The following is a 13,831-nucleotide window of genomic DNA, read 5'->3' as shown; positions in this document are numbered from 1 at the left end:
ATGCCGCAGTTGCAGTTCTTCATTACAGCTTTTTTAATTCACTAAAGCTGATTTTGGGTGAAGGTTTTAAAGCGATTACTTCTTATCATTTAACTTGGATGGTGTAAAAAAAAAAGAACAGACATTTGCTTATTTTAAATAGAGTTTTATATTTCACATGCTTATGGGGCCTGGAGCCTATCCCAAGGGACTCCAATCCATCACTGGTCACATCAGCACTACGATACTTTAAAACACTTCCTGGTTCATCTCCAGACAAACATCTATACAACTACTTTTCCTTGTTCTTCAGGTTTTCACAAGGACATGTTAACATCGTTTATGTTCTTTGTAGTAACAGATATTCATGAAACCAGGCTATTGGCCAAAAACTCTATGTTTTGCTGTTAATAAACAAAGATTTTTCTAACAGACAACATGTTTGTGTGTTTGACTGTGTGTCTCCTGGCGTCCTTCATTTGATTTCAGTTAATTGAAAGCAGTATGATAAAATGCCGCTTCTGAACACCAGAGGTCACAATCTCCTGAGTTTCAGTTAGAGACATAATACCTTAGAATAGAGTACTAATCACTTACCACAGACAAAGTATCTTATGATGTAGAGTGCATTAGCACAAGTGTTTGAACACTACTGCCATGGGTTAATAAATGCATTTTTATGACCTTTATGGCAGTTGTGTGCCATTGCTGTGAATACATACCACATCCACATCCCACCGTTCTTTTTTTTTTTTTTTCTTGAATCCAAGGGACAATTATTTCCCATGCATGGCACTTTAAAAGACAGTCATTCTAAAAATGTGAGCTATCTGCCTAAAATTGACCTGGTCTATCGCAGCTCCAACAGACTTGCCTGGGCTCATTTTAGACTGGGGCATCCTGAGGAAGATAGAAGACAAGGGACCACACCACACCAGAGTTCAGCTTAGTTCCTATGCTAGGCTGGTTGTCTCCCCATTCAACAGTTGTTTAACATTTCATCGTGTTGCTGCTCCTGAATTTTGTCCAACGACAGGGCCATTTAGCTCAGCTCAGTTACTGGCTAAGGTTTCTTTTTAAATAACTCCATGATTATTTTTCTTGCCAGGATCAAATGTGGCTTTTTTATATGAGATGTAGATCTTAATACACATTTCTGAGAAAAAAAAATCTTCTGTTTTTAAACATAATTTAAATGAAATGCCTCTTGCTGTTTGTGGGTGTTATGTAATTTTGAAAAATATGAATGCTTCTCTTAGTGAAAGGAACTTTATTAAACTTTCAGATGTTCTGAGGCAGAACGGTGGCTTAGTGGTTAGCACTGTTGCCTTGCACCTCTAGGGTCTGGGTTTGGGTCCTGCCTCGGGTGTGCTTGGTGGGTTTCCTCCATGTACTCCGGTTTCCTCCCACAGTCTATAGACATGCCGATTAGACTAATTATCATTCCCAAATTGCCCGTAGTGTTTGAATGAGTGTAAATGTTGACCAGAGGTCCTACCCTAGTTGTAAAATAGGAACAAATACAATGGTCAACACTGGCCTCCACAGTCCCTAGTTGACATATGTTCCTAGATCGATAGATTGACCAATGTTTAATAAATACAAAATTGTCACAAGGTGGAGCAGAACGAGGTAAATCCAAGCGCAGATGGATGACTGCAGAGTTAGACAGGAGCATGGTTGAAGGGTATGGCAATATATTCCATAATAACCCTGAGCGCACAGTTTTGATATTTTGAGAGCAGAAAAAGCACTCTGTGCATGTGCAGTGTCTCCCCTGCACGCTCAACAGCTCGGTTATTCACCTGCAGTGTCTCCCCTGCACGCTCAACAGCTCGGTTATTTACGTGCAGTGTCTCCCCTGCGTGCTCAGCATGTTTTTCCTGCGTGCCTACAACACCTTTTTTCTGTGTGCGCTCGACTCTACCTGTACGCTCGCTTAACTTTGTTCAGCGTTAAAAAACTGCCACAAAACTAGCCAATCACAGACTTCCACACACTACTTCTGATTGGCTGTTTCTTCTCTATGAGCTGGCACTATCGACCGCATAATGGAATTAAATTAAGTTCACTGTTATTTGTATAGTGCTTTTAAAAATGGTCATTGTCTCAAAGCAGCTTTAGAGAATCAAAAGAAAATTATAAGAAATTAAAAGTATATTGTTATTATATATAATTATATATAAATGAAAGGAAATTACATACGGGAAGCATTGTAAATAAAGTTTTATTTATTTATTATATTATAAACAAATATTATAGTTTTTATTTTTTATTGAATTAAGTATTAGTATATACTAGTTTCGTTTGTCCATTATGTGTTTTTATTTACTTATCTAATTATTCATATAGCTCATCATTAGACGTCAAGTAAAATTCAAATCGGACAACTCTGTCGCTTTACTTATAAACCTTTATTTACAACGCTTCCGTTATGCGGGCGATAGTGCCAGCTGATTAAAGAAGAAACAGCCAATCAGAAGTAATGTGTGGAAGTCTGTGATTAATCATTTTTGTGACTGGACAAATTTGAGCGAGTGTACAGACAGATCCGAGCAAAAGGTTTAATTAATCACATAGTACATCATCATAGGTCAACAAGGAGCAGCTATCGGCATAGATGAGATTTCGTAAAGAGGTGGTTCAATGTAGCAGATTCTCTTCCTCATGTAACATTATATGTAGGAAGAAGTCCAGTGGGAGTCAACCATAAACCTGTTGATTTTTCATTCTGATAAAAACTATTAAAAATATTGTGTGGTAATACCTTAATTGGTACTCTTTAGGAAGTTGTTATTAGCCACAAGTCACAAACCCAAATGACATCAGCATCTGAACTAGTAGAGACAGTGGAAGCTGAGCTATATAGGGAAATGGAGAGTCAGGTCCCATATGAATTATGGTATCAGTCAGCCCAATTCAAATACAGCTAAAGCCAAAAGTAATACTGCCCAGAATAAGACAGTATCCTATGCAACCTGAGGCAGAAGCTGGTATAAAAAACATACCAGCTTTTGTGTACCTAAAATTTAAGTCTAATTAATTTCAACTCAGAACACTGCAAACCCCACTAATCTCTGTCTCACCTGGATCGGGGCAGTGGTGCTGTGAGGATTACATTCCTGGACTTCTCCAGTGACTTTAACACCATCCAGCCGCTGCTCCACAAAGACAAGCTGACAGATATGGATGTGAACTCACAGCTGGTGGCCTGGATCACAGACTACTTGACAGACAGACCTCAGTATGTGTGGCTGGGGGACTGCAGGTCTCCAGTCCTGTTCACCCTGTACACCTCAGACTTCCAGTACAACTCAGAGTCCTGCCATGTACAAAAGTTTGCGGACAACACTGCGATCATGGGCTGTATCAGGAATGGTAAGAAGGAGGAATACAGAAAACTGATACCGGACTTTGCTGCATGGTGTAACATGAACAACCTGCACCTTAACACCACTAAGACCCGTGAGATGGTTTTGGACTTTAGAAGACCCAGGCCTCAACCAGAACCCGTAACTATAAATGGTGACTATGTGGAGCTTGTGAGTACATGCAAATATCTTGGAGTGCAGATGGATCTTCAACTTAGATGAATAATCTTTTAATTCAGTTCAATTTTACTTGTATAGCATTTTTACCAATTGTCATTGTCGCAAAGCAGCTTTACAAAATCAAAATTATGGAAGTTTGTTTGAAATGTGAATGTGTAAGAATCAAAATGATCAGATTGTCCCTGATGTGCAAGCCGAGGATGACGGTAGCAGATGGCAATATCAACAAACCATGTGAGGAACCAGATGCAACAGGGAACTTATGCTCATTTGGGTAAAACTGAGCAGGGATTGATCTGCACTCATACTGTGTGTTAGGCAACTAGAAATTCAATATACCCATATGATAAATGATTTGCCGATATCTAAGCTATATGATTCAAATCAAACAAATTTTAATATTACACAAATAACCCGAGTACAAATACAAAATACAGTTCTGCCTAACCATATCATATCAAATTCTTCCTTTCTCTTTATCATGTGAGAATTTGAGCCACAAACTGTTTAAAACACCAGTGCAAATTTTATTATTATAATTTTTTTGTAAAATGTTGGTTTTGGAACAATGGCATCAAACATCTCAAAACTATAATTTGCTAGCTAGGTGACTTTCCCATCATTTTAATTAAAGTAAATGCATTGTACTGAAGGCGGCACGGTAGTGGTTAGCACTGCTGCCTTGCACCTGCAGGGTCTGGGTTCCTTGGTGGGTTTTCTCTGGGTACTCCGGTTTCCAAAGACATGTAGGTTAGGCTAATTGGCATTCCCAAATTGTCCGTACCATGTGAATGAGCATGTGAGTGTGTGTACAGTATGTGTGCCCTTCGATGGATTGGCCCCCTGTCCAGAGTGTACCCCGCCTTGTGCCCTAAGCCTCCTGTGAATGGGCCAGGTCTCCATGACCCTGAATACAGGATAAAGCGGAATAGAAGATGAGTGAGTGAGTGAGTATTGTACTGACTGAATATATAAACAGCAGTCAACAAACAATGAAAATATTTTAAAGGCCAAAGATGCCACTTGGAAAATGAGGATTAGTACATTAAATATTTTTGTTACATTATGCAATTGGTGAGTATTTTGTTGCAAGTTTCTCATGTTTTTTTTTTTTAAAGAACAAAATCCTTAAACTCATAAAATGATACACTACCATGTTCTGTAATTGTGATAGTCTGCTTTATTAAGGTTATATCATGTAAAAACTATTCAATGAACAGAAAATTATACATAACATTATGTTTGCACATTAGTTTGTCCAACTGAAGAATATACAACATGTGTATACACCATTTCATTGCATTTATTAGCGCTCTTGTTGTTATTATTTGAAAAAAAAAGATGTATTGCAGAATAATGTACGGAATCTGCTTCAGGATCCTGCTCTTTAGGATTAGCTAAAGATTGTAATTGCTGGAAATAAAAAAAACACTATTAACATGACTACCACATATTACAGCACCCATAACACTTTATGCTCACAGTCACCTAAATTAAAAAATTCTAATCATGAATATCTGTTTAAAATTCAGTTGCCTTGGTTTTGATCTTTGCTCTTTTTTTCTTTACTTTTTGGGTTCTGTTTTTACTGATCAACTCTGCCTGAGTAATTTTAATAAAATTCTAAACCCTGTTAGAATCCATCCTGGTATCTGTTTGTAAATGACAAAATGTAACACAGTTCGAAATGCCTCCTTGAATGGAGTGTGCGGTCAATTCATTGCTTCTCTTAATGCTGCTTCAATGTTTCACAGGCCTTAATTCTCCTGTCATGTGAGCTGCCCATTGTCACACTCAGTGTGTAACGCCTGTGACACACCCACATTATAATTTTTTAGGTGGCATTTTTTTACTTTAAAACTGATGACGCTGCCTACTGTTACTTAGTTGGGGAACGCCTATGACACACTTTTAATGGAACTACCTGCAAACACCACAAACACCAGCCACGGCCTACTGGCAACCAAAGATTTCTATTTTATATAAAGGGATTGCTGCTTTAGCATCCATCCTGGCATCTGTATGTAAATGGAATAAAATGTATCTTTTGTAGTCAGATTTACCTCATTTTTTGATGTTTCATGACCTAAAGCAAAACAACAGAGAGGAAATTATCATTATTCATATTATTCATATTATTATTATTATTATTATTATTATTACTATAATAATTTTTATTATTATTACTACTACTACTATTAGTAGTAGTGTAGTAGTAGTAATAAAAGTACCGTAGTAGTTGTAAGGGACTGCCCCTACAGGGCACTGTGGCTGTGTTATGTTTGTTTGCAGTTTTGTTGGAAAGACTCAGTTTTCCAGAAGGCACCTCGGACAGGTGAGGAAGGAGCTCACCTGCGCCGAGGCAGCCAATTAGAGACACTATAAGTAGCTGTTAGTTCCGGGAAACTGGGCCGAGCATTGTTATTGTCTAGTGGGCTTTTGTTTTGATTTGTTTTGTTTTGTTTTGTTTTGTTTGTATGTTGGGGTTTGTTAGTACTGGCTCTGAGGGTTTCTTTTCTGTGTTTAAGGGTTTAAGTTCATCTTGGGTTAAACCATTTATGTGTGAGTATGTTGCGTGTGTTTATTGTCCTTTTGTTTCATGTCGCTCCTGTTAATGCCGTTTGTGTGTATTCCCCTGTGTTTGACCAAAGCTCTAGGCCTTGGTATGCTCTACGAGTGCCGCTCATAGGAGCGTGTGTGTAAGCCGTTCATAGGAACGAGTATGTGGGTATGAGCGTGGGTATGAGTGCGCCGCTCACGGGAGCGTGGAGGTGAGTGCGCCGCTCACGGGAGCGTGGAGGTGAGTGCGCCGCTCACGGGAGCGTGGAGGTGAGTGCGCCGCTCACGGGAGCGTGGAGGTGAGTGCGCCGCTCATGGGAGCGTAGGGTGTGTGTGAGTGCGCCGCTCGTAGATGCATACCAGGGGTAAGTTTACGTCAAGGAGCTTTGGTCTTACAGTATGTGTGAGTATTGTGGAGTTTGTCTAGGTTTGAGTTAATGTGATTTAAGAGGGGCCTTGGGGCCCTGGTCACGGCCCCTAGCCACAGCCGTGCGTCTAACACAGGGCATGTTTGTCGTTTGTCCAAGGTATTAGAGCCTATGTATTTGTCTAAGGTATTAGAGCCAATATGTCTGCCTGTCTTAGAAAGCAGAGGTTCCATCACTAAGCGCCAGTTAACCGTGACGGGTTCCCAGAACCCAAGTATGTCAATTCCCAGTATTCCTGTGTGTGTGTTTTGTTTCCTGAACCCTTGTCTGTTGTGTTTACTGAGCCAGTGTTTTGTTTTAGTTCAACTGTGTTTAGTTGTGTTTTGTTAATAAAAGACTCTTAATTTTGAAAAGACCTCTGCGTTTATGCCTGCCTCTTTAAGCCCACGGCTATACCATCAGCCCATAGTCCCAGACTCATGACAGTAGTAGTAATATGTCTGTAAAGATTTTTAGTCATGAAGGTAAGGTTATCTGGAAGTTGAGTTAATTCAACTGGGCTTTTTTGTTAGGTAGAAACATTTCACTACTTATCCAACCAGTTTAAAGCGAGTTGGTAAGTTTCTCATATTTGAGTCCTCCAAGGTCAAATCAAGACTCAAATGAGGAAATTATCAACTTCCCCCAGACTAAAGAAGCTACTAGTATGAGTCCTGAAATGTTTCTACCTTACAAGAAAGAATTCAGCTGACATGACTCAACTTCTAGATTAGTATTAGTAGCATACAAGTAGCAAATTAACACCGCTAAATAATTGGTTATGGGCATTGTAGTTTAAAGTCTCACTGTTAAACCTGTTAATACCCGATGAATGCAGCTTAATTGATAGTTTTTTTTTTTTTTTTTTTTTTTTTTAAGCAGGCCTTAATTTGTGCGGAAATACACTGCGGGAGCTCCTAGTTTAAGCCTAGCCACTTTTTTTGTCACTATAAAAATATGTAAATACATTTTCTAATATTTAATGTTGTCTCTTATGCTATTTGTGCACAGATGAGAAATAAAATAGACAAAAAGGGATGAACACTCGCTTTTAATTTGCCATTTGTATTATTTTTTTTTTCTTCTGAAAAGCATAAATGGTATTTAAAGAAACAGTTTAATTTGTTTTTAACAGACATTTAGTGTTAACAGCACTGAAAGCGGAGGTCATTGTAAGTGCAAACAATACTTTAACAAGGTACTTTTTTGATGGTTTATCTGTTTAAAATAAGCATTCCTGTAAGATACTTAAATGACAGGAGGCTGAGATATTTGGAAACCTTTTACTGAGCAGATGTAACAGAATATACAGTACAACTTCAAACAGCACCTTTAGTAATCTAACTAAAACTTCCCCATTTCCTAGTGGGTATCACTTAACATGACCCTCCCCGTCTTTGGTCTATTAAAAGGGGCTTAACTTTTTGCAACTAATACATTATATTAGATAAATGATCGCAATGTTAAATACGAACGTGGTCGGAATGCGGAAGTGAGGGACAAGCACGGGAGGATCAGTCAGCGTGGCATCTGAGCCAAATCGCCAAATGAGCGCCGTGGCCAAAAGGAGCAAAGCAGCGAAGTGACTTTCCGAATCGAGAGGTAAGGAAACAAAACGAACTTGCCAACGTGAAAGCATAGAAATAAAGCGCGATAGAGTTGAGGAAAAAAACACATGATAATTGACAAATGACAAAGAAAATAATGATTTTAAAAGATTTTTTATCAGCTTAATAGCATCACATACATCTTTAACATCCTTAGATTAATTTCTTAGATCCTTATTAAAAATAAGTAAATTATTACTTCAGTGATTTGAGCATGAAAGTAGTTCGAGTATATCCAAGTATATAGTACTATTAGGTGTTCTCTTTTTTAAATGATATTTTTATCTTTTATTTTTTTATGATTAAAAAAAAAACTTTAGCCCTACATAGCAAATTCCCCAGTGTAGAATTACCACCCAGCAGTATTTATGAGTGCAGCTGGACTCTAATAAGCTCTGAAAGTGTTAAATCAACAGTGGGGGTTTTACTGAGTACAACAGTCTTCTACAAAGTGTTTGTTTGTATCTTGTTTTGTATAATTCTTGAACTGTATGTATTATGGATTGATTAAGAATTAGATATTACTCATATTCATATGCATGTGAAGGCAGATCTATCTTTCTACAGTATCTATCTATCTATCTATCTATCTATAATTTACCTTTGTGCTTCAGAATGATGAAGATCAGGACACTGTGAAGAATCACAATCACTGCACCAAATCCAGCAGTCATCATGAAGGACACAGCAGGAAAGTCTGATCCTTGGATCACAAAAGAAAGAAAACCCAGAGATTTTAAATGCTATATTTTAATGTAAGAGTTACAAAAGACTTTTGGTAGAAAAAAAACCAACCATTTGCTCTGTCTGTGATCTTGGACAGTGTTTTATTTACCCCTGAAAATGAAACATTCTTTATTTATACTATATAACTTAAGTTACTACAAATATTCACTTAACTTAATGCACATAACTACTTACTTGATATTAATTTACTTTTCACTCTTAAGTAAACTGAATCACTAAATGGAATCTGATTCTTTTCCATGTGGATGCAGTAATAGAGTCCTGTATCAGAGACATTTACTGCAGTGATGGTGAGAGACGTGTTCTTGTCATGATCGGCCGTCACTATTCTCTCACTTTCACTTTCAGTAAAGGAGTAACACGTTTCTGATGGAGCTGATGTAAAAAACTGTTTACACCCAATAAGAAGTGGAACTGAATCACTTGTGTGTTTAAACCAGTAGATGTAGCCTGTTCCAGTCAGGTTATGTTGGCACCAAATAGTGACTTTATCTCCAGCATCTGCCTCCAAAGTTAAAGAGCACAGAGTCTCTGAGAGCAAACCTGCAAAACACACACGCACACACACACACACACACACACACACACACACACACACAAACATCCGTCTCAAATCAAACATGCAGTTGTAGTTTGCGGGGAGGCAAATAATGCCCATGTGATCCCACAGGTTTATTGTTGGGCAGTAACACTAAACCCCTCTCAGGTCTTTGCATTTATCAGGTCCATGAAAATAATCCTGAATCCCTTAAACAAACAAGCAAACAAATAAAACAACAAACAAACAAGCAAACAAGAAAAACAACAAACAAATAAAATCGTGGTGACATTTGCAGCATTCGACTTTCTATCGCACATTTGCAACAAACAAGGTGCTGGGTTTTACCATTTAACCAAGAATTCTGGGTTGTTCATTTAACCTAACCAGTGGGTTAAACTAACACTGTAGCTGGGTTGACAGATTCCATTTATTTTATTTTTTTTATTTTCATAAAAGACTCAAAATGTACAAAACTTTAAATAATATAGATTGTCACAGAATAAGAAACTGCAAATAACTAAACTAAATAAATAAACTAAATCTAGCAGGTCTCAACAGTTTAGACCAAGTGCAAAAGAACATGTCGAAACTGATAGACAGATCCATTGATGGCACAAACAGAGAGCGAGAGTCAAAGGCACCCGAGACATCAGATTGTCACGAGTATCTCATATTGCTGCAATAGCATCCTCTTTCCCAGATATGGCTATGACAAGACTTGCAAACACTGGTATTTTGCCACCCCCTATTCATCTTGAGAACAGATTTAAAGTGTTAATGAATGTGAGTGAGGAAAATGTGACTGAGTATGGATTGGATTAGCCAGCAACTAATGTTGCTACCAACAGGCATTCAAAGTTGAGGAGACAGTGGCATTCAGCTCAGAGCGAAACCTAGGTTAAGACTATCAGAAACATTAGCAGCAGGACAACAACATCATGCTGCTTTCCTCAAGCAACCGTCTCTGATGTGAACAGGTACCTTTGGAACATTCTGACGAAGCACAAGACTGCAAACCGAATCCTTATCTACGTGGGGAAAAATGATATTCGGAAAGAGCAGTCGGAACTCTTTAAAATGGATTTCAGTGAACTCTTTGAAACACTTCAAAGACTTAAAGTTCAATCATTCATCAGTGGACCACTCCCAGCAAGGGGAACTAACATGTTCTCACGATTACTTGGGCTGAACACATGGCTACAAAGAACCTGCAATTCAAAAGGAGTCAACTTCATCGACAACTTTATTCTTTTCTGGGGCCATAGACAACTGTTCAAACTAGATGGTCTCCACCCAAACAAACTCAATGCAAGGGTGCTAAAGAAAGAATATCTATTTTTCCCTACATCATCCTTCAGCAAAGTGGGCAAATCCTCTGGACCTGAAAGGCAGATGTACACCTGGACAAAGTATGAGTAACCACAGTTCTCGAGTCATCATGTGATTAAAGAATCCTACAAGGACACTGATAACACCACACAGCCAAAACAGCCACTGCTCATGGACATCCTGGCTCAGTCCTGCCCACAGAGCTCATCACAGACAGACTGTGACATACTACAACAGCTTCAACCCCAGAACCAGAGCCCATCTCACCAGACACAGTATCCCTCTCTCCAGCTTCTCCACTTCTAAGCTTCTCACAAAAAATGGAGGAACTGGTGTATACTGGGACCAAACTCTCCCACTCTTTTGCAGCAAACCCCCAGATGCCAACTAAAAACAGCGGGCTCCACAACCACCAAGGCCTGTTGCCCCAGCTCGTCCTCCTCCTCCCGTGAGAGCTCTCCGACCGCTGCTACAGCACCAAGGCTTGAACCCCCCGCCTCCATCTGGTCTAGGTGAAAAAAAAAAACAAGCAGCAGCTCTCAGTGATTTTTGTCGTGTCTCCGCTACGATAGCAGTAACATTTACAAATGTTTACAGAACAAGCGGGAACCCAGTGTGCCTGTAGCTTTCTCTATCTCTGTTTTAAAGCCGTACAGCTGACCCATCTAATCTCCGACCTGTTATGCATCAAACTAAGATTACTGTGGGGACAAAAAGTAATACCATCAAGTTAGCATTTTTAAATATTTACTCGCTAAAAAATAAATCATTTCTAATCAATGATTTAATCACCACAAACAAATTGGATTTTATGTTTTTAAATGAAATTAGGAGAGGCGGAGGTGTAGCTGCTCTATTTAAAGATGTCTATCAATGCAAGCAAGTGTCATTTTTTAGTCAGTATTTGTTTTTTGAATATCTAGGTATTTTGCTAAAAGGTGCCCCACTCATTTTGTTTATAATTATTTATAGACCTCCAAAATATTCTCCAGACTTAATTGAAGAGTTTACAGAACTGCTATCAATGATTTCCTCAATGATTTCCTTGACTGTTTTGCCATAGCAGGGGACTTTAATATTCACGTTGATAATGTAGAGGTCAATATTACAAAATAAATGATAAGTGTTTTAAACACTTTTGACTTGATTCAGCATGTGCACAGGCCGACACATAATCGTGGACACACTCTAGACTTACTCATCAGTAAGGGTCTAAACATCTCATCCATTATTATAAAGAACGTAGCACTATCTGATCATTTCTGTATTTTCTTTGATATAATGATCCTTGTTACCACCGAAACTAGATCTGTGTCTTTCAGAAAAAGATGCACTATTTATGAAGGCTATATCTTTAACACTAAGCATTTCTGCAGACTCTGTTGATCTTCTCCTTGATTCCTTTAACTTAAAAGTTAAGAATGTTATTGATAATATTGCCCCGGAAAAGTTTCCGAAAGGCGGGTAGACAGAAATCACCATGGAGGAAATTAACAGCAGAGAATATGAAAAGACAATGTCAAAAAAGCTGAGCGGATGTGGCGGAAGACGAAATTTGAAAGACCTTCTTCTCAAACATTATAAACAGCAACATAAACAACACTCACACTCTTTTTGCTAATGTTGAGAGACTGACAAACCCACCAAGTCAGATCATCATTGAAATGCTCTCCGACAGCAAATACAATGAGTTTGCTTCCTTTTTCTCTGAGAAAATCAGTAATATATTAGGAGGGCTAATAACACATCAAGTTGTGCAGAGATCAGAAAAACTCAAACACAACCTCACAAAACAATTACTATGTCTGTCTTTCAAGCAATTGATAGCAAAATCTTGAAAGAAACAGTACAGCACCTCAAATCATCAACCTGTGACTTTGACACACTTTCTACATCTTTTCTTAAAAGTGTGTTAAACTGTTTGAAAACAGATTTATTAGAAGTGGTGAACACCTCACTTCTTTCTGGGACTTTTTCAAACTCTGAAAACTGCAGTTGTTAAGCCACTTCCAAAAAATAATTATTTTGATAACTCCATATTAAATAACTACAGACCAATATCAAATCTTCAAGATTATTTAAAATGTTGTTTTCCATCAGGTGAACAACCACTTAAACGCAAATGGATACCTAGACAGTTTTAAATCTGGTTTCCGAGCGCATTACAGTACAGAGACAGCGCTCATCAAGATAATAAATGATATTCGTTTAAATTCTGACTCTTGCAAAATATCAGTGTTGGTACTGCTAGATCTTAGCGCTGCGTACTAACATACTAATAGAATGACTGGAAAATTGGGTCGGGTTTTCTGGGATGGTACTCAAATGGTTCAGATCATACTTAGAAGGGAGAGGTTATTATGTGGTTATATAGGAGAGCATAAGTCTAAGTGATGTCCATGACTTGCACCGCTCCTGTTTAGCCTGTATATGCTCCCTCTAAGTCAGATAATGAGAAAGAACCAAATTGCCTATCACAGCTATGCTGATGATACCCAACTTTACCTAGCTTTATCTCCAAATGATTACAGCCCCATAGACTCCCTCTGCAAATGCATTTATTAAATTAACAATCAAATTACCTCATGATTTGGATGTGCCATAATTTTCTTCAATTAAACAAGGACAAAACTGATGTCATTGCATTTGGAAACAAAGATGACGCTCTGAAGGTGAATGCATACCTTCACTCTAGAGGTCAGATAACTAAAAATCAAGTCAAGAATCTTGGGGTGATTCTGGAGACAGACCTTAGTTTCAGTAGTCACGTCAAAGCAGTAACTAAATTGGCATACTATCATCTTAAAAAAAATTGCAAAAATTAGATGTTTTGTTTCCAATCAAGACTTGAAGAAACTTGTCCATGCCTTTATCACAGGTATTTTACCAGCCTTCCCAAGAAGACCATTAGACAGCTGCAGCTCATCCAGCTCATTTTACTTGTTTATAAATCACTTAATGGCCTAGGACCTAAATACATTACAGATATGCTCACTGAATATAAATCTAACAGACCGCTCAGATCATTAGGATCGAGTCAGTTAGAAATACCAAGGGTTCACACAAAACAATGGGAGTCAGCTTTTAGCTATAATGCTGCCCGCAGTTGGA

The sequence above is a fragment of the Clarias gariepinus genome, chromosome 21 (assembly GCF_024256425.1).
Source record: "Clarias gariepinus isolate MV-2021 ecotype Netherlands chromosome 21, CGAR_prim_01v2, whole genome shotgun sequence".
Classification (NCBI taxonomy): Eukaryota; Metazoa; Chordata; class Actinopteri; order Siluriformes; family Clariidae; genus Clarias; species Clarias gariepinus.
Note: the sequence above shows the minus strand (reverse complement) of the source record.